This window comes from Mustela nivalis, assembly GCF_964662115.1.
Source record: "Mustela nivalis genome assembly, chromosome: 15".
Classification (NCBI taxonomy): Eukaryota; Metazoa; Chordata; class Mammalia; order Carnivora; family Mustelidae; genus Mustela; species Mustela nivalis.
In genome coordinates this window covers 70,736,343-70,758,894 of record NC_139034.1, presented here as the reverse complement: position 1 = coordinate 70,758,894, position 22,552 = coordinate 70,736,343, and positions in this window count along the sequence as shown.

The window sequence follows — 22,552 nt, the reverse complement described above, 5'->3', positions numbered from 1 at the left end:
TTTCTAAAGAAAGGAAGAAACTATACTTGCCTATATTATGGTTTTCCTTTCTTTGTAGTAGTTTGCTCACCCCTGTGAGCACAGCAGTTGGGAAAACTAGGAAGGGAGGGGTAATTGTTGTACATCTTCTTCTCTTTTCATTCTTTTTTTTCCAGACTATGATCTCAGAATGTATTTCAAGGAAAATTGGCTCTCACAAAGGTGAGGAAGAAAACATATGGGTCTACGTGAATTCTATTTGGTATTCTGAGCACAAAAAAGGAAGGTTGTTGAAAATTTCCAAGACACATGGAGCTAATTGCCACATAATATTTATAACTATGCCATAAAGTGATCATATTTTCAATCAACTTAGGATGTGGGATAAATATCGAGGATAAGGCATCAGGAATAAAAATGATAATGATAAGCTTTTCTTTCTTATCACCCTTTCTGACAAAACAGAACAGCTGTGACTTAAGATATGGACCTACATACTCTCTTAGTTTATGGGATTTCATACTTGCTAGGACTGTGGTCATCTTTCCCCCAACTTTCAGAGATCCACACTCTATTCATGTTGTTATATTGTTCTTTGTTTTATCATGTGGTAACTCACAGCAAGCCCACTTCGGATAGACTTTTCTATCAGCTGGTCATAGTGACCTATAAAACAACTCCTATTTTATCTACACCAGCATGCAAGGGCACTGTTTTTTTGGTTGTTTTGTTTTGCTTTACTTTTTTATTATTTTCTGTTAGTCACTAGGGCACTTTTTTGAAGCCATGTATGGAACAGAATTTTCCTGGGATCCCTGGTTGATGGCTTGAAACCATGGAGATCAGGCAAGAGACCAATAAAGCATGATGTTACTTTCTAAAGGAGGCAGGGGACATAGTGTAAAACTAATCAAGCATGTCTTTAATTACACAACCAAGGTACTTTCTGAATAGCCATGCTGTTTCCTATTAGTTATGAAATATATGGTCATTCCCAGAGAAGCCTATGGACAGGATTTGGGGGTCTTCCTATTTCTTTGTGTGCAATAGAATCAAATACCTGCCAGTAAGAAGAAAATATTCTTCACCATTCTCCACCTAATTATCCACTATACTTGCCATTTCTAGTTGTGCCTTTTTATATTTGTTGGCTATAGGTTAGATATACATATTATTTCAGAAAAGTACACATTTTAACTACCTTAATCATATATATTCTTGTAATGTATATTGAGGTCAGACTCTGGAGTAGTGCCTAGAGGATTGCAGTAATATGCATTTTTAAGTTCATTTTATTCCTATGACACAAGACAAAGATATTTGCAGACTTTTGGCAATTGTGACAGCTCTGATATACTCACATGATTTAGTGAATGACACTGAATCAACCAGAGAAGACATTTATTGGAATTCAGATTCCGATGTTCATTTTCTTTTCTTATGACATTTTCATTTCTTAAATGATTCTGTTCAAAATGAAAGACTTCTTTTCATTAAGTTTAATGTGTATTCTGTTAAAAGACAGGAGGAGAGTAGGACTATTTTTCTTTCAAGTTTTATATTTAAAATCATAAGAGTCCTTTTTTCATGGAAAGAAATTAAATAATAGTTATTAGCCAATTTAAAGCTGGTCAATTACTTTTGCCTTCACCATGCTCACAGGCTTCCAAGAGAACAATACTTTGGTACTACTACTCTATCTTAAACTTTTTGCTGACCTAGTAAAGAAAAAGAATTGTACTGAGGAACTGTTTCAAGACAGTGAATAAAACACTTTCATTTACAAGTAGAGTTGGTGTGGGAGGATTTTTGATCCTCAGAAATTGAGAGGAAGGACAAATGTAGGACTAGAAAACATAGCAGAAGCAACAAATTAGTGAATACATAGCCTGGGAGTGTTTCTATAAATTACTCATCCAACGTGTGGTTGAACTACAGAGCTGAGTGGCCTGAGTTGCAGTGTCCTAAGAATCTTCCTTCTCTTTTCTCTCAACGACACTATTACTCTCTCTACACCAACATCCCTGCTTCTCCAGGGATGAGTAGCCCCAGACCAGTAAGTCCTGTATGCAGTTCCTGTCACAAATTGTGGTCAGTAGAGCTATTCCATGAATAGTGAAGATGTTCTTTCTTGTTCTGTCATAGGGCTGTACTTTGATTCCACTTAGAGTCATCTGTATTGCTTTGGTTCCTGAAATGCTAGTGGAGATAATGTGCTTTTTCTGGGTAGAATATGTAAGAGCCACTGTGCAATTTATCACTTATCTTTTTCCCCCTCCTTTTTCCAACATGGTAGCTACTTTATCAGCCTGAATCCCAGAGAAAGAAGACATGGAACAAAAACTCTGGACAACTTTTTTTAAAAGATGCAGTGTGAGATAGAGATAGACTGATAGATAAACAGACAGATAAAAACTGGTTATGAGGTACCAAGATTTTGGATTCATCAGTGTACCCTAACATATCCTGCCCAATATATCAGCAATGCAGAGAATGAGGTGTTTTTTGCATCTCTAAGTCTAATTCAGAATAGATTTTCTCAGAATAATGTTTATTGTTTAACCTTCCTTTTGTTCCCCAATATTAGCTAACCCTGGGAGAGATAGTCTTTCCCTAAACAGAAAGGTTTAAGATGTCAAAACATCATGATACATAGAAAACTGAAAAACACATAGAAAACTGATATATATATATATAGATATGGATATAGATATGTATCTATATCTATATATATAACACAGGGATAAACCAATTACAATGTCAATGAGGCAGAAAGGCCCTGAAAAATTATATAGCATTATGCAGGGATAAATAATCCATATACAGAGAGAAAGGGAGCAAATATTTGGGGCCAAAAATATAATCAATCATCAGATAAACAGACAATTCATAAAAGCATAAGAATGATGAGCAACATATGCATATTCATCCCAAGTAATTAAAAATGCATATGAGTAATATAATGGTAATATAATATACTATAATGAGTAATATAATTCACATCTGGTTCAAATGGGAAAACTTCCTGTTTTAACTTCTCTGATGGTCATTTGACCTTAATTATAGGGACTTTTTCTCCCAGTACTCCATCTTGATCAGAATTTAAAAATATAATGTAATAAAATTTAAAATAAATACTACAAGGACATTCATGACAGGATGACTTTTAAAAGCACCACACTGGATAGCTTCTCAATATCCCGTGTAGTTTTTGGGAATTGTTAAACTAAATTATAGCTCCCCCTGTAAAAAAAAATAACATCATTAAAAATTACATTCTGAAATTTCATTATGGTATAACTAAGTCAGTTGAAGCTCTCAGGCCATTTTATGAAGTCACACACATCAGTGAATTGACATACCCATTATATTATCTGTGATTGTTTCTAATTATTTGAATAATAAACTTCTCCTTTGAACCAGTTTGCATTTTTATAATTATTTCACAAGTAACAGACATTGCGTGTAATTGAAAGAAATTCTAAAAAATGGACCCAACACAAGCATGTAATTTTTCATAGACATTGCCTACACAGGGCATAACATTTTGTCTCTGTGTTCAAATCTAAAGGAAAGACAAGTTAAAAACAGTTATCAAAGCTGGCTACTCTGGATAACCTCTTCTAAGGCTTTGTCAAGTGAAGCATTTTTAGACTTTTCAGACACACACATACTGTGCGCCATTCACTTGCTCTCTGTCAGAGCCTTCTGTGTCCTATAATTTTAAACTCTAAAAATACTCAGTGGTGAAATATTGATTTCCTCTCTAATTTCTGCTCAGACTTTAGTTGGATGCCTGGTAAGGATTCTACTCTGAGAAGATCAGTACTTGACCTTGCACTTTGTTCTTCAGTGAAGAAACATATTGTATTTTTATACCTCACCTCAGGTAGTCTATGTCTTTTTTTTTTTTTTTTTTGATATTTGTGTTGTTACAATATATAACATAAAAAAGAAAATCAATATTTTACTTTAAAATCAGCTAATGATAACATTTCCGAAGTGTGTACAGGTTTTCTATGAAGGCATATACACATTAACAGTAATGCAGTAACTATATTTATTGTTTATTTATTTGCAAAGAAATTGGCATGGATTAAACTAATGTTTATAAACTTGTAAAATTTCATTTGAACATTAGTTCTAATAAGTACTTAAACTATAGTCTCCCTACAAGCAGAAAGATTTATTAACTCATTTTTTCAGTTTATACCTAGTTAGTGTATAGATGGTGAGTCATAGAAGATAAAGGAAAGATCTGGCAGCAAACACAAGCATATGCCAGAATTTAATATAGAATTCAATTTTTTATCTACTGATTTTTCAACAAATATTTAATTATGAAATAATTTTTTACCATTAATGAATAATTATTTATTAAATATTTTATGGAAGATGATGGGATAAAGTCAATACTTTTAATCAGTGGAAAGCATTGATCAATGAATATATGATGCTGGTACCATTTGGATTAACCAAACCCAATGCCAATGAGAAAAAGATGTATACATTTTTTGGAGAAGGCCCTGGAAACTCATATGGCACTGGTTAACACAAATTGGGGCACAGTGAATTCCTAATAGATTACAATCCAAGGATTGAAATGACTGCTATGGCTACAGCAATTATTTTTTTCTTTGTTGAGGGGGAGGAGAGACCTATTACCAGAATTAGGAAGTTCCCTTCTATTGCTGTATTGAAAAAAGAAACCAAAATGAAACACTTAACTTTGAATTTTATCAAATAATTTTTTTCTTATATGTGTTGTGATGTTATTTTTCATTTCTTTCTAATTAATACAGAGAATGGTATTGATTTTCAAATATTATATGAAATTTCCATTAGTAAAATAAATTCTACTGCAGCATCAATACTTTCTATTCTAATTGATTCAGTTTACTATAATGTTGGAGAAAAGTTTTGCTTCTATAACCATAGAAAACTTTGGCATGTGATTTTCCTTTCTTAGAAATGCCATGTCATGTTTTGACATTGGGTTTGAGCTCATTTTATAAAGCATATTGAATCTTCTTCAGAAGGAGATTGTCACAGAAAAATTTTAAAAATATTCAAGTATATAGGAGAGCCTGGCAGACTCAATCAGTAGAGTATGTGACTCCTGATGTCAGGGTTTTTGGAATCCCATGTTGGGTGTAGAGATTACTTAAAAAATATTTGAAGAATATAAAAATTTAAAAATGTATTAGCTAGTCCTATTTTTCTTCTTCTGTCAGTTTTTTAAATTTGTATTTTTAAGGAATTTATACTTTCATCTCATTGTTCAAATTTATTGGCATGAGTTCATTTTCAATATACTTTTATTACCTTTGTAGTACCTGTAGGATCTATAGTGTATCCCCTTTTCATTTGTTGTTGATTGTTAATAATTATTCTGTCTTTTTTCTTGATAGGTATTTGTAGGAGTTAATTAATTGTATTAGTTATTTAAAAAAAACCAACTTTTGGCTTTACTGAATTTCTCCATTGTATGTTTCTCCTCAATTCCATTGATATTTGTCATTATTATTTTCTTCTTTTTACATTATTTTATTTTGATTTTATTTTAAAATAATTTTATAGAAATACAATTCACATATTTACATTGCACATTTTATTATTTATTTGTTTCCTGTTTAATTATTTAATTAAATTTCCTATTTAAGTGCATCTGATTATTTAATTATTTCCTATTTAAGTACAGATGACATACAATGTAAACCAATTTCAAGTGTACAACATGGTGAATCAATGATTCTGTACATTAAGCAATATTAACCATGATAAGTATAGTTGCCATCTGTCATACACAATGGAATATGACTTAATCATAAGAAAGAAATCTTGTCATTTGCACCAACATGGACGGACCTAGAGGGTATAATGCTAAGTGAAATAAGCCAAACACAGAAAAACTAATACCATATAATTTCACTCATCTGTGGGATCCAAATAACATAACAAACACACAACAACAATAACAAAGAGAGAAGCAGACTCATAAATATAGAGAACAAAGGGTTTGGGGTATGCAGGGATGGGTGAAATGGGTAAAGAAGATTAAGAGGTACTTAACAGTACAGACAAAAGGTTGATATCCAGGATCTATAATGAACTCCTCAAACTCAACACACACAAAACAGACAATCATATCAAAAAATGGGCAGAAGATATGAACAGACACTTCTTCAATGAAGACATACAAATGGCTATCAGTCACATAAAAAAATGTTCATCATCACTAGCCATCAGGGAGATTCAAATTAAAACCACTTTGAGATATCACCTTATACCAGTTAGAATGGCCAAAATTAACAAGACAGGAAACAACATGTGTTGGAGGGGATGTGGAGAAAGGGGAACCCTCTTACACTGTTGGTGGGAATGAAAGTTGGTGCAGCCTTTTTGGAGAACAGTGTGTAGATTCCTTAAGAAATTAAAAATAGAACTTCCCTATGACCCTGCAATTGCACTCCTGTGTTTTTACCCCAAAGATACAGATGTCGTGAAAATAAGGGCCATCTGTACCCCAATGTTTATAGCAGCAATGGCCACAGTTGCCAAACTGTGGAAAGAACCAAGATGCCCTTCAATGGACGAATGGATAAGGAAGATGTGGTCCATATACACTGTGGAGTATTATTCCTCCATCAGAAAGGATGAATACCCAACTTTTGTAGCAACATGGATGGGACTGGAAGAGATTATGCTGAGTGAAATAAGTCAAGCAGAGAGAGTCAATTATCATATGGTTTCACTTATTTGTGGAGCATAACAAATAGCATGGAGGACATGGGGAGTTAGAGAGAAGGGAGTTGGGGGAAATTGGAAGGGGAAGTGAATCATGAGAGACTATGGACTCTGAAAAACAATCTGAGGGGTTTGAAGTGGCGGGGGTGGGGGGTGGGAGGTTGGGAAACCAGGTGGTGGGTATTGGAGAGGGCACGGATTGCATGGAGCACTGGGTGTGGTGAAAAAATAATGAATACTGTTATGCTGAAAATAAATAAAAAATAAATTAAAAAAAAAGGAAAAAAATCCCTAAAAAAAAAAAAAAAAAGAGGTACTTAACCTTATTTTAATTTACTCTTCTTTTTCTAGCTTCTTGAAATGCTTAGATCATGGGTTTCTTGCTTTAGTACATGCATTTACATTGTAAATTTTTGCCCTAAGCACTATTTCATCTGTATCTCAAATATTTTAATATGTTGTGTTTTCATTACCATTAAAGTTTAAAATATCTAATTTCCATTTTGGGCTATGTTTAGAAGTATGTCACTTAATTTTCAAATATATGAGATTTTTATTTATTTATTTTCTATAATTTTTTTTTTTTTTTTTTTTTAGGTTTTATTTCTTTATTTGGCAGAGAGAGAGAGAAAGAGAAAGAGAGCACAAACAGGGAGAGGGAGAAGGAAAAGCAGACCCCTAGTGAGCAGGGAACCTGATGAAGGACTCGATCCCCGGTCCCTAGGTTTATGAGCTGAGCTGATGTCAGACACGTAACTGACTGAGCCACACAGGTGCCTGAGATTTTATAATAATAGAATTATAATTCTATTATTGATATCTATTTTTGTGTTCAAATTTATATCTTTCTGGTTTTTTTTTTTACATTTTTTTCTATCACCCTAAGAGATTTATGCTAACATTTCTAAATAAGTATGTATACCTAATCTATTAGTACTATTTGTCCATTTTTTTGCTTCATTTATTTTTAGCCTGTGTGAATATATTTATATCAATTAACAGTTGAAGCAATCTTCTTGTTAACTGTTTTAACTTTATGAAACAGTCCTCTTAAAATATAATTTTTGTGTAGAAAGTCTATTTATATTCTGAAGTCTCACTGCTGAAACATCATTATAGATCCTTATGTTGTATATAGGCTCTGATTATGGATAGCACAGAGCAGAATACATATTGAGTTTTATTTTCTTTAAAAATTTATATACTTATTTGAGAGAAAGAGAGAGCACTGGAGTGCGAGGGTGGAGGGCAGGGGGAACGGGAGGGCAAGAATCCCAAGCAGACTTTCCACAGAGCAAGGAGTCCAACTTGGGGCTCAATCTCACCACCCCGAGATCATGACCTGAACTGAAATCAAGAGTCTGATGCTCGACACACTGAGCCACCCAGGTGCTCCACCTATTGAGTTTTAAATAACATATTTGTTCTCCTTTTTTCTCCCAGTCATGGCTTTCACTGTGCCCATACACCATGCATTGATATGGGCCAATATTTATCATTGAAAAGTCTGGAAAAGACCTTGAAAACCTAAGCTGGGTAACAGTGAAAAGTTTGTTTTTTATCTAAGGTAGAAGTAGATAGAGAATGATGTAAATAAAAGCTTTAAGGGATAATAGGTGAAAAGCCCAACCTTTCTCTTTTCCATTAACAGTGGGTTTTGGATGTGTGGTTCATTCTGAGGACAAAGGTAGGAGCAGAATAAGGAGGTGGAGTTGAAAGAGGTAGAGTTAAGGGGAGATCACAGAATTGCTGAGTCAAGGATCTGCTTAAGAGCTCAGGAGTGAATTTTTAGGAAGTTCTGGGGCAGGGTCATTCCCTTTCCCTTGATCACTTATGCAGTTCAATTTAGCAAACACTTGGCACTAACCATGTCATAATATTTCTAGGTGCTTAAGTCCAAAGACAAATAAGATTTAGCCACAGCTCTTGACACAGTTGTCATCAAATGGATGAAAGAAACACAAACAAATCTTTCAAAGTGAAATAATGTGAGGTCAGACAATTGCCAGATACAAAGAATACTTGCGACACAGCTAAACTTGTAATAACAGCTGAAGAGAGGTAACAGGAGGGAGAAAATGGAGGGGAGAATAGTAAGAGTTCAATTAAAATCTTGTTTATTGGATCTTAAAAATATTGGAGATGTTTACTAAATATTTAATTTTCATTTACAATCCAGAATATTAGTACAATTTTGTGTATTGCATTTGGAGGATCCTATTTTACATAATAACACGTTAAGGATTTTTATAATTTTATATATATACACTAAGGTCTTATAAAATATGTTTATCTGTCTCCTCAAAATCAGTAATCTAGTATCTTGTATCAGACACTTGCTTGCTCAAAGTTACATGTAGATACTTTGACATTTTCTTCTTTTTAGATAATATTTTGATGAGAGAAGGTGTACAGCAAGCATTCTCTTATTTATATGAAGAAAACTAGAGCTTTTAGATTTCTAATGCTAATGGAGGAAAATTTGACTGAGTGAAACATATTGAAAATTCAATTTTCAAAATGAAATCCAATTTTGTTTCTTGAGTCACTGTTTAAGTTTCTACCTGGGGTTAAGATAGGCCTTAAAGGCATCTCCTCCTATAGATCAACTATCTTGCTCCTAGATGCTTCTATACGTGCTGGACAAACTTGCCCCAGCACAAATGATTTATAGGTGAAGGTATTTTTTGTCTATGTCACTAGATTATTTCAGAAATATATAGAAACAATGAATTTAGAAAAATATAAGTATATGAATGATTTTAGAAGTCATAGAAGTTAATGAGTTTAGTTCCATTGAGAGTATTACAAAGTTGAAAGCCCTAAATATAATTCTTGAACAACTGCTCAGTAATCTGACTTTTAAAAATTGTTGTAAGAACAGAGAACTGGAATGGGAATCATATGATGATACATATGCCAAAAGAATAAGAAAATGATGTAATTTATTTTCTTCTGGATTGAATATCATAGAGGTTGGAGTCTTGAATTCTTATATAAAGGCATGCAACTCATTGTAATGCACAAATACTACACAAACACTCTGTTTATGGTCTCCATTGAATTAAACATGGTAATAGACCTTGTGTTTCAACATACAGATCATAATCTATATTAATTGAACACATTCCTACTGTGTGCCAGGTACTAAGAAAAATTAATGGATAAAGAATGCACAGGATCTGATCTCAAGGAATCTTATTCTAGTATAATACAGAAAGCAGACACTCATGAAAAGATGGAACGTATTCCAAGTAGTACATTACAGACCTTTGATGAGTAATAAAATCATGTTCAGGCACTCAGAGAGCAGAGTATTTCCAGCTCTGTTTTTTTTTTTTCTTTCTAGTATTTCCTAACCTGCTAGTTAGGGGGCTTTTAACGGAGGTCACAATAGCAATTATATTCGAACTTCCTCTTGAAAAACAAGTACGATTGGAATAGATATAAATTACTGAGAAACTGTTCCACAGAGAAGTATTAGTGAACATGTAAATAGGAAAACACAATTAAGTTGACTGGGTAGGCTACAGATGACGATTCATGAAAGACAGCTATGAGAAAAACTGTTAAGGGAGGTTGGGACCCTGTTTGTAATGGGTGTTGAAACCTGTGCCAAGAACGTAGACTCTAATAATCATCAATGAGTCTTCTTTTTATAATCGGCATGGGAGTAGTATGTTTGAAGCAGGGCTCTAGTGATTCTAGAAAGATTGCAGAGAGAAGCAGTGAAGCAAGAAGATCATAAAGATGCTGTAAAGTGTCTAGGTACCACGTCTCAAGATTAGGGAAATGGGGACAAGGGATTTTTAGTTAGATCTACTTGTATTAAAAAAATGAATAAAATTGGGGGAGTGATTCGATATTGTAGGTCTTAGGAATAATACAAAGAAAAATAATGACTCCATGATTGAAAATATGCAGATCCAGAGAAAGAAATGGAATGGCCAATACAAATGGGAATGCCCACTATATTGTTTCTTATAAAGACTGCATATTTGGAGCTACATCATTGCCAAAGAAAAATATGTATGTATTTCTATATGTATGTATGTATGTATGTATAGTATATCTATGAAGATTGAAGTCAAGAGGGTGGGTAGACTTCTTAGGAGATGATATAAGGTGTGAATAGTCATATTGCAAAAGCTGTGCCTAGGATGTGCCCACAGTTAATCCTATAAAGAATCCAATAAAGGACAAGGCAATGAATTTTCAGATAATTATAAGGATTAAGCAAAATGGACTCTGATGGATACCATTACAATTTTAAAAAGAGATGTTTGTAGTTATATGAGGTACAGCAGAGAGATGGGCAAGAAGAAGGACTGGTGTCAGTCATTCCAGTGTACAATTATGAGGTATCTGGGGGATTTTAAGAGTGTTTCAGAAAATGAAGAATTTGGGGGGTACATGTATAATTCAGGCATGAGAGATTATCAAATTTTTTTTTGTCCATTCAATCATTCACAACATATGTGTGGAGTATCTCCCATGAATTATAGGTATTGGGGATACAGTGGTGAACAAAACAAATTCCTTTTCTCTTGGCTCTTATGTTCTAATGGGGTAAACTGCCAATAGACAAATATGTATCAAGTGATCAAGAAGAATAATAAGAAAAAGTGGGGATAGCTAGCACATTCATAGTCCTCAACTTAAAAGGAGCTCCCTTTTCTTCACTCATCTGTCCGTATTCTATCTTTGAGTCAGATTCATGAAAGACCACAGGCTTATTTCATGAACTTATTAAATTTCAAAATGTCATCGGAGAATGGATAGAGTCACTCCCTGGTCTTTCCTTTCATTATAGACCATACCCCTTAGAATGTATAAAAATCTATTCATATAGTTGCATGAAAGGAATAAACCTTTCTGCAAAAAATTAACAGCTTTGTAGATGCTGTGGGTAGATAAATAAAACCGAGGGAATACAGTGGCAGTCCCAAAATATCTTTCCTTCTGTGTCTGTTTTATCTGGAAAAAGACTAAGTTATTTCAAGAAAATGTGTTAAGATCCGTATTGTTACAATACGCATGTACTTCCTACCAACATGGCTTGAGCATATTTTCATCTAAACTCGGAGAAATGAATATGAAACTGTCTATAATAATGTTTGGCTTCATGTTGGAAGAGTTCTAGCTTTCAGTGTGCACAAATGAGAAATGCCTAGGCAAGTTCTGATTTAAACACTTTTGCAAGGTCAGGAAATTTAATTGAATAAGGAAACCAGGTTTCAAGCAGGGCAAAAATCAATGCTGAGCACTGGGGAGAAGGCCCTTTTCCTACCTTGATTCCCCTTGCACTCTTTTTTCTTAAAATGAAAATATCTATAAACACAGGAAATTTCACTCTTTCCCAAACAGAAGGTAATTAAAATTGCCTTATATGTCTACTTAGTGTAGGCTATGTGACGATATACTCTGCCTTTATTTAAAACCACCTTTGGCATTAAATGCTGCCTTACCTAAAAAGCAATATAGCAGAATGACTTTTATTACAGATGGTGATTTATGAAAAGTGTCGCCAATGGAATTGATGGCAAACTTTTTCCACAAGCTTTATTTACCTTCATAGAGTTTACTATTTACCAAGGTTTGTTACAGCCCCAGTCACTATCTCAGCTGGCATTCTGCCTGTTTATGTTTTTTAACGTGGTTTTCTTTCTCTTTCTTTCTTTCTTTCTTTCTTTCTTTCTTTCTTTCTTTCTTTCTTTCTTTCTTTCTTTCTTTTTATCTTTTCTTTTCTTTTCTTTTTTTAATTCTCATACACGATTGGAACTAATTACAGCCGCTCACTCTTCTGTTTCAACCCTCAATGCTCTCCATTTTCTCTGGCTTTTGCTTTCACTCACAGTCTTAATATTTTTTCCATTTTGTGTTGGATCCTTTTTCACATACTTCTCCAGGAGAGGAGCACCTTATGCCATGGAGAATGAAAAGGCTTTTAGAACTAATTTTCATTTTGTGTGCAATGCCTACAGCATTCTCCGAGTGTGTGATGTGCTATCATCAGGTTTGATTATGTAATTGAAATGCAAAAAGTTTAAAAGCTCAGCTTTATTGGCCTTATCAGCAGTTTGCACTCTCCCCAAAACTCTGTTAGAACAATTACTTGATCATGTTTGGTCAAAGAATGCTACAAGACGATGCTTAGAGAAGAACTGAGGTTTAATGGAGGGTTTGAAATTTTATACTATATTTTTATACAAATTTTAATAAGTTTTTTTTGTGTTAAAAATAGTCTTATTCCAATGTGATTGAAATTTTTAAAAAGTACCCCAATGTATCTTCATTTTGCTGGCAAGGATTTGGGAGAATAGAGGTTTATAAAAATATTCTATATGGAAGGAAATGCAGTGAAAAAAATGGCTATTCATATTTTTTCACCTCACTAGTCTTCCACTTGAAGTCATTCTAAGCTGGAATGGACCTTAGATTAGTGTAAATAGCAAAACAATCTGTCCTGCCTCAGGAAGGACCTAAAAATCTGTGTGTCTGCATGTGTGTTTGTGAGCACATAATCCTATCCAAGGGAAGACATCAATAAAGTGCAGAATCACAGGGGCGCCTGGGTGGCTCAGTCAGTTAAATGAATGACTCGATTCAACTCAGGTGATGATCTAGGAGTTATGAGATCCAGCCCCATATCAGACTCCACGCTCAGTGGGGAGTCTGCTTGAGACTCTCTCTCCTTCTACCTCTGCCCCTCTTCCCACACTCTCTCACTTTCAAATAAATAAATAAATCTTTAAAAAATGCAGAATCAGAGAAATTTCAACCAGGTTTTACCAGTCTTGGAGCTGCATCTTTGAGAGTAGACTAGAACTACAAAATGAGTTGTATAGTGGGGAATAATACTTGCAATATTTTCTCTTTCTCCATCGATTCAGATATTGCTCAGAGCTTGTAGACGCGGATATAAGAAAAAAGACTCGACTGTAAGAAATTAAGGGTTGTTTTTTTTTTTTTTTAAATTTTGAGGCTTTGATATTCACATTAAAATTATTTTGTGGGCATTTCAGAAATAGGAGAGTCAATGCTGAATTGACTAGATTTAATATCTAGCTTATATTCACGATATCATGTCCAACTTTAGATCTTAAAATTACCTAGGTCACATTTGTATTGGATAGATTAAACACTCTTGGAAATGATAGTGATCAAGCTAACTTCCAGGACATGTGACTATGAATCCCTGTACTAGTTGAGCAGTGTTGACCCCACTATATTACATTCTACTCATGAAAATGAGATCCATATGTGACAATGTACTAGCACCAGAGAAACCTGGAAGAGAAAATGAACTTCAGATTCCTTACAGAATCAGAGATCAAAAGATCTGTTCCATTAAACTTTAAACCAGAGAAATTCATCTGTCTGCCCCAGTGCCTAGTGTCAATCAATGACTCAGCTTTAGCTGGATTATAGTTAAGCCTGAATGGTCATGCAAGAGAGAATTTCAGACATCCCGTCTCCAAAGAGATTGCTATTCTAAGACTCAGCATGAAAGAGAAATATGCTTAGTCTTTTGGTATAGAGCAAAGAAATTTTATCACCTTTAAAGATACAATAAAAGTACGTGTATCCCATATTTGTCATACTCACATTTAAAATAGAATAATCATTAGCAGTTTGATACAAATAGATATTTTGTTTCTTAATTTGCTTAATAAGCAAATGATGAGCCAAGATTCTTATAGGCTATAGTGTTAAGCACACTGGTGAGAATCTAACATCTCATTGTGTATCCATAGTTTATGTAATTATAAACAGTTTATTGAGGAAGAATTTCTACTCATTGGAATGTAAAGGGGAAACAGAATTGTGCTTTTTTTTCCCCCTCAATAACTCTTCCCTACCTTTGTTTTCTTGAATCCCTCCTAGCTACTGATTAGTCAATTTCTTTGCAACAACTTAGTCAAATCCTGTAATTCTTCAGTTATATCAGTTGTTAGAAAAGTCTCATTTTGGTTACTAAAATTCAGCCCTATTCATTATGAAAGTTCAATACCATATCAGTGTCATTCTTTTTAAAATGCAGGGTCAGTAAATCAGACTGAGATTCATACACGTTTAATGGCATCAGTTGAATAGCTGATCATGTGGTGTAAGTTGAAAAATGCAGATAAAATCACATTTGAATTTTAAAATATTATAACTTTAATTTTAACATGAAATCAACGAACTAGATCAAGCTCACATACCTCCTGTTGGTTAGTTGGAATTTGGTTTTTCAATTTTCTATCAGAAGAAAAATTTAATTTAGAAGCTACATTCCCAAGAGGAGAAGTTTCAAGATTTGTGATTCCTGTGGCCATAATTACATATGAAATCTTTGCAATGTGATTAAAATTTCTTTCTTTAACGAGAGTCTGGGAGAGTTTAGACTGGTAACTTTCAGATAAAAAACACAACAATTTCATAAATGGGTATGATATATCAGCCTTTTACGTATGATTCCATTTCCTTATAAGTACTTGGTATATCAAAATATTAAACAGGATAAAAATTGGAAAACCTGGGAAACTTTCTTTTCACTTATAGGTAAGCAGAGGAAATAATCATTTTCTAACAGAAGGCTAGCCAAATACTAAAGTTTTTCTATGAATTGCAAAAACAGGCATGAGATGCAAAACATGTTGACCTACGTTCTGGATTGCAGGTTAGAAATGGAAAATAGATGAAGGAAAACTGGAGTCCTGTTGAGACTGAAGTGCCATCTGTGTATCTCCCCAGCTTCTGTCATCACAGCACCTGGGCATGACAGGAAATAAGCATGTGCAGCTCCACAGAGCAGCTTTGAAGCTCAGAGCCCTGCTGACCTCAGAGGCCTGAGAACTTGAAGTGGTTTCATGGATTTTCCTTTCCCGTCTTTGGCTCAGCTTCTCCTATAACTCATTAACAAATAGTAATCAAATCATCGTTTTCACCTTGGTGCTTTTAATAAAAATGATCCTCATCACTTTATAGCCTCCAATAAAAGACAAAAAGCACTAAATAACCAAGAAGTATAGCTCCTGTTCATTTCCTTTTTGCGTAGAAGGAATGAAATGGTGACGATGTTTATAGTTAATGCTTTTTACTAAAGAACAGTTCTTCCTTGAGCAGTGGAGTAATTTGAAAGGAAATCTGCACTCGTTAAAGAACACTGCCTCCTTTTCTTCTAAACGCTCTCATGTTCTCATCTAAAGGAAAAGATGTTGCTTGGCAGCCTTGCCATCTTCATCTGATTCAGCATCCTAATTATTTTTACTTTAATGGAAGAAACTCTGATCACTAATTCATAAATAAAATGCTTATTAAACAGCTCATTTATCAGTGCCTCTTTATAATCAGTTCAATTGGGTTATAATTTAGGGTATCATGCCTGAACCATGTTAATGTAGTTATGTGAGTGCAATAATTAGAAATGATTGGTGTTTGCATTTTGACCTTCCTTCTAAAGATTTCACGCCACCTTCAAAAGAGTACACTAATGAAAGTAGATGGAAATTTCACTTGAGCACTGTATCACAAGAAAAATCAGCAACTTGACATAGTAGTAGGCTGGAATAAGATATAAATAAAAACCATAGGTATCTAATTATAATTTGTTTTGGTGGAATTCCTGTTTTGATAAAAAGATGGAGGAAATATTGTCCCTGTAATATATGAGTTAATAAACTTTCTTAAAAACCTATTCTGCATGTACATTCACAAAGTTTTTAAAAAATGGAAACAAGTAAGTTCTTATACACAGGAAAGTCTAGCCCTGTCCACCAAGAATAGAGTGGATAAAGACTTGTTTAGCAAGATAGCTTATTACGACTTATTGCTCGAAACTTTTCAGCTTATTCCAGAATACTATTTTCTCTCTATCACCTGCATTTCTCCCAAAATGGTCTTTTTCAGTCCATTTCTTAATGGCTACTTTTTAAATGCCTATGATTTTCATAACAGTGGGCTAATTTTACTAAACTGTTCAAATTATTTGATGTGAATGATTGTTATGAGAAATCTATAAAAGCATTACTTACACAATGCTTGTCCCATAGCTCTTAATATCTTTTTGGCTCCTCTCTCCATCTTGAGACACTGAGATATTGTTTAACACATTTAACTGAACAGCTCACACATTGAAGATGCTCTGGAAAGTTCTATGGGGAATACAAAGATGAATGGGTTCGTGTCAAGTTTGTGAGGAAGGTGGACATAGTGGACATAGAAAATCCTTCCTCAAGGTGAGATACTGTGTCTTTTTTTGGCACAACCTCAATTCCTAGCAGAACATATGGTGCTCAAGATATCAATTAATTCGATTATTTCAGTTAGGAAGAAAGAAGTAGAATCACAAGTAACACATTGCAAACCCTAAAATGTTTTGTTATTGAAGATATTGAAGAGGTGGCATGTGTTTAGGGTCTGAAAATATTGCTAAATTATAGTGAGGGGGAAGGGTATTCCAGATTTGGGAAAGGATGTAGAAACGTGATAAAAAGTGATAAAAGTGGTAGTATTGGTGTAGTTTTGTCATAGGCGTGGAGTGTGTGAGGAGAGACTGTGTGAGAGATGAATTGAAATGGCAGGTTCAAATTAATCATATAAAGGCCTCAACCCCCACATTGTATTCTGTGCCTATGATGAAAGAATTGTGGACTGGATGCCTGTTTGCTCTGAAATTGACTCCTGTTTTATCTATTAAATGTGGGTCTGTTCTGTACCTTGTGATAATTCTGTGTTTGTTGTTATTTCTATGCAAGTAAAATACCTTGTTTCTAGTTTATCTCCAGTGCCTAGAAAACATAGTTTGTGGAAAGCATTAATTCAATAAATATATCTTTAACTTTTGAATACTTAAATAATTCCACATGGTTCTATATGAAATTGTTAGCGAATATAGATTTCTGAGTGAAGAAAAGATATTATCTAGCCTCTATGCCATGAAAGCAACCCTAAGAGTTGGCATAGACACATCTACCCATCCAGTTCATATACCCATATACTTGTTACTATGAATGAACTGAATGATCTATCATCTAAGATCAATCTTTTTACTTCCCATCTGTCTTTCCAAGGGCATTGTTCTAGAAATATTTCCTAATATTTTCAACATTATCAATTTTGCCTTCTCTTCAGACCATTTCCACTGGCAAGCTGCAAACATGCTGCTATTTTTCCTATCTCAAACAACATAAAACATAACACTATTGACTCTATTTCCTCTACTACTACTTCACCTCTTCTCCATTTTTATGTAAAGCCTCTTGTGGTTGCTGTTTATACTTATTGCATTCAATTCTTTCATTTCAGTCTCTCACAATCCCATTTCAATCAAGATTTCTCCCCATAATTTCACCAAAATAGCTCTTGTTGTCACCAGGGATAGTCACTTTAATAAATCCAATGGCCAATTATGAGGCATCATTTGATGTCAACTTCCAGCAGCATTTGATAGAGTTGGTCACTGGGATTTAAAAGAATTTCATCCTCTGATTTTGTGGACATTATACTCTCCTTTATTGGGTGCTTCTCAATTTCTTTTTCCGGCTCCTCCTTATTCTTCTGATACATTAATTTTGGAGTGCTTCAAGGCTCAGTTCCTGTGTCACTTCTAACACTACTAACAACTCATCACTTTGGTGAGCCCATCCAGTCAAGACTTTCTATATCGTTCCTATATTGATGACTCCAAATTTACATGTAGCTAGGAACTTTTTGTTTTTTTAAGATTTTTATTGATTGATTGATTGATTTGACAGACAGAGATCACAAGCAGGCAGAGAGGCAGGCAGAGAGAGAGAGGAGGAAGCAGGCTCCCTACTGAGCAGAGAGCCCAAGGTGGGGCTCGATCCCAGGACCCTGGGATCATGACCTGAGCCAAAGGCAGAGACTTTAACCCACTGAGCCACCCAGGTTCCCCGGAACTTTTGTTTGAAATTCAGATTTGTATGTCTGATGGCCTTTGCAATACTTCTATATTGATGTCTAGTGGGCATTTCTAGTATCTCCAATTAAATATAAGTCAGGGGCTCCTGGGTGGCTCAGTGGGTTAAGTCTCTGCCTTCGGCTCAGGTCATGATCTCAGGGTCCTGGAATTGAGCCCCGCATCAGGCTCTCTGCTCAGCAAGGAGCCTGCTTCCCCCTACCACCCTCTCTGCCTGCCTCTCTGCCTGCTTGTGACCTCTGTCAAATAAATAAATAAAATCTTAAAATATATATATATCCTAAAGTGAAACCTATTATTCCTTCCAACATTTACCATCTTAGTAAAAGTCAACGACTTAGTTCTAGTGGATCAAGTCAAAGATTTTAGAATCATTCTTGACTTTTCTTTCACACCTTTCATCTAATCCATGAACAAATCATGCTGGCTGTACTTTCAAGAATATTTCTTATCACTCTTCTACTATCTGGTCCTAGTTACCCTCCTCTTTAAAACATAAAAACTTGTTTTGGTGCACATGAAATTGTTCTGTTATTTCTTGTACTTTTTTTTAAGATAGTAATACAAATCTTTGAAATATTGAGACTTCTAATTATAATTCCAGGAATCTCATATTACCGAAACCCTTTTGGCACCTTGTAAGGACTAAGTTTTCATTGTTGTTATTGCTTTTTTCAAAAACTTCTTTCATGTGGATGATACTAATGGTTTATCTGGACTTGCACACTTTACGTTAATTTTAGATGACTGAACTGAATGTCAGAAATAAAAGAGAAGGAAGACAACGTGAATTCAGGGAAAAATGTACAATTTTGTGGTATCTTTGCATGATTGAATGCCATAAGTGTTTTTGTCTACTTTATATCTTTTTAATTCTCCTAAAACCCAATGGGATGCTAAGGAGAATAATACATCATGAATATACATGTGCACATATGACCCAAAGCTTTAGACTGGGATTTCAATGGTAGTGGGTAGTGATGATAAAAGAAATCTAAGATGTTTCTTGCTTTTAGGATTTTTTTTCTCTACCATATGGGTAGGTACTTTGTGTCTATGTATATGTGTGCATGTGCATTTTGTATACATAAATGCATATATATATGTATATACATATTTGTGTGTGTGTGTTTTCAGTCTAAAACTTAGACTCAAGAGACTAAAAGACCATATTATAAGAAGAGGCTAGGAAGCTTCTATTCACCTCTTATTAGAAAATTGACCTCATAAAGGATCTACTACATAGTACCCAACTCCATTCTCTTTTACTAGGCAGCCCCCATTTTTTTCTGATAAAATCCACGGTATATTTGGCACACTAACTCAGACATTTCCCAAAGTCTGTGGATTATTGTGTTCTTTGTATTTCCCTGGATGAATACAATTAATACCCATGAGAGAGGAATGGACTTTTTAAAATGATTTATTTATCTGAGGGGGGAGGGCCAGAGGGAGAGGGTGAGAGAGAATCTCAAGCAGACTGTCTGCTAAGTGGGGAACCAGACGCAGGGCTCAATCTCATGACAAGATCATGACCTGAGCCCAAAATCGAGTTTCAACTGACTGAGCCATCCAGGTGCCCAGGAATACCTTTTTCTTTAAAAAGGTGAAAGGTTTGTAAAATGAGATGTTGAGAAAGAACCACTCTTTTGTTGTTGTTATTGTTGTTGTTGTTGTTATTTTGAGTGTGTGTGAGAGAGAGAGAAAGAGCATGCATGCATGGGGGAGGGTAGAGGGAGAGAGAGAATCTTAAGTAAGCTCCATCACACCCGGCACATAGCCCTATGCAGGACTCAATGTCCCTACCCTGAGATCATGACCTGAACCAAAATGAAGAATCACACACTTAACTAACTGAGTCACCCAGATGCCACAATAAAGAACCATTCTCTTTGTGGAAAGGGAAGAGAGACAGGCAGGTAAACCTTGAGACAAGGAAGCAAGAATGAAAACCAGATCACATGAGGTTTATATATGATTGGCACAATTAAAAAACAAACAACTGTCTTTTTATACTTTGAGAACTGTACTATTTTACTGCATCTTAAATTTGCTTTGTCCTGTGTTGTAATTCCTGCTTGTTCCAGTCTCCAGTGAATTCTGATTACATTCACAATCATTCTGTGTTAGGGCAGTAAAAGAGGGATGAGCTTTCTTCCATCTGTCTTTGCAGAGGCCACTGTAGTCGTATCAGGGCGTCTCTGAGAGTGGTGAGTCGTAGCCATGTCAGAACAGAGAACAAACCTCTATTACGTACTCTTTCAGCAGAGGACATGAGACTAGACTGCCTTCAAATATGCTATGAGCCGTGGGGTGCCTGGGTGGCTCAGTGGGTTAAAGCCTCTGCCTTCGGCTCAGGTCATGATCCCAGGGTCTGGCGATCGAGCCCTGCATCGGACTCTTTGCTTAGCAGGGAGCCTGCATCCCTCTCTCTCTCTCTCTGCCTGCCTCTCTGCCTACTTGTGATCTCTGTCAAATAAATAAAATCTTTAAAAAAATATATGCTACGGGCCTTTACAAGACATGTCAGACAGTTGGACTTTATTATACTGTATGTACTTATCATCAATGTCTCTCATCCCTACAGCAGAACAGTTCATGCACTTTCTCAAAGATTCCACCTAGAGAATGAACAGTTTGGGATTTATAGAACATTCACTTTATGTTCAATTATTCATTTATCGGAAGGACAGAGAAATAGAACCACTCTGAGAAATATAAAAAAAAAATCATTATAGGAATAGACCATAAGCAGTTGTGGGTATTTGTCAAACAGCCTATTGAAGGCTGTTGTTTCACTTGTAGGGTTCTGAAGTTGACAGAACTGGCAGCGGGGAAGGAAAGATGGATGGGAAATGGGAAAACAATGGCAAACTGGACCCATGAGAATGTCTCTCATTCCTCTCCTCTTCGTGAAGCAGGTGCCTACAATAAGGCACTGCATTCTCACCTGGTCCAGCTGCTGGAGTTCGTGAAGCAGGTGCCTACAATAAGGCACTGCATTCTCACCTGGTCCAGCTGCTGGAGTTCTGGCAGGAGCAAGAGGAGTCTGGGAGACGTGGCTGCTACTGCAACAACGGGTCACTCAGCAGATCAGCGACAATGTACGGGAGCTGTAAGAGCTCCCAAACTCACATCCTCCTTTCCAGGATAAACATGGGTGCTGCTGCCCTGCCAGCTTTCCATTCATATGAGAATTCTGTTTATAGACAGTGCTAATCTGGAACCTTCCACATTTGTCGTTTTGGAAAGTAAGCATGGGAAATGTCGTTCCAGTTCAGCTAACTTAACGCAGCCCAAGACCAACGTACTTCATTTAATTTTTGCAATTTTAAGGTAATTACACTTCTGACTGTGGACTTTGGATTGATAATAAAATTTCGGGAAGCTGTGGCCTCTTCTCTCAAGGTGTTGAATAAATCTTAGCACTTCACTGGGGTTATTATCTTCCATACAGTACCATCATGTAGTGCTTATTGTATAATAGGTAGTAATTCTGCACATTTTTGTTGTTATCAAAGTTGGAACTCTAATATCTTTTCATGGGTCATTATTGAACATTTTCTGTTCCAGGTAAGAAGATCTCGATGATAATTGCAATTAAAATTTTGATGTCTGGGGTCAGAAGCTCAGTTAAGCAAAACACTAGAGGAAAAAAAAAAAGGATACCTTACCATGACTGTGTATTTTGCTTTATTTTAAAAGAAAGATATTCTGTTTTCTGAGTTTAAGTATTAAACACAAAATCAAGTACAATAAGCAGGCAACTTCCAAACACAATGCCTGGCACACACCAAGGACACCACTAAAAACAGAAGCAAAAATGGTGGTGATGTAGATGGGGAGAAAGGAGACTGGATTACAAAAGTGGACGTAAGGACACAAAGTACAGTAATAAAA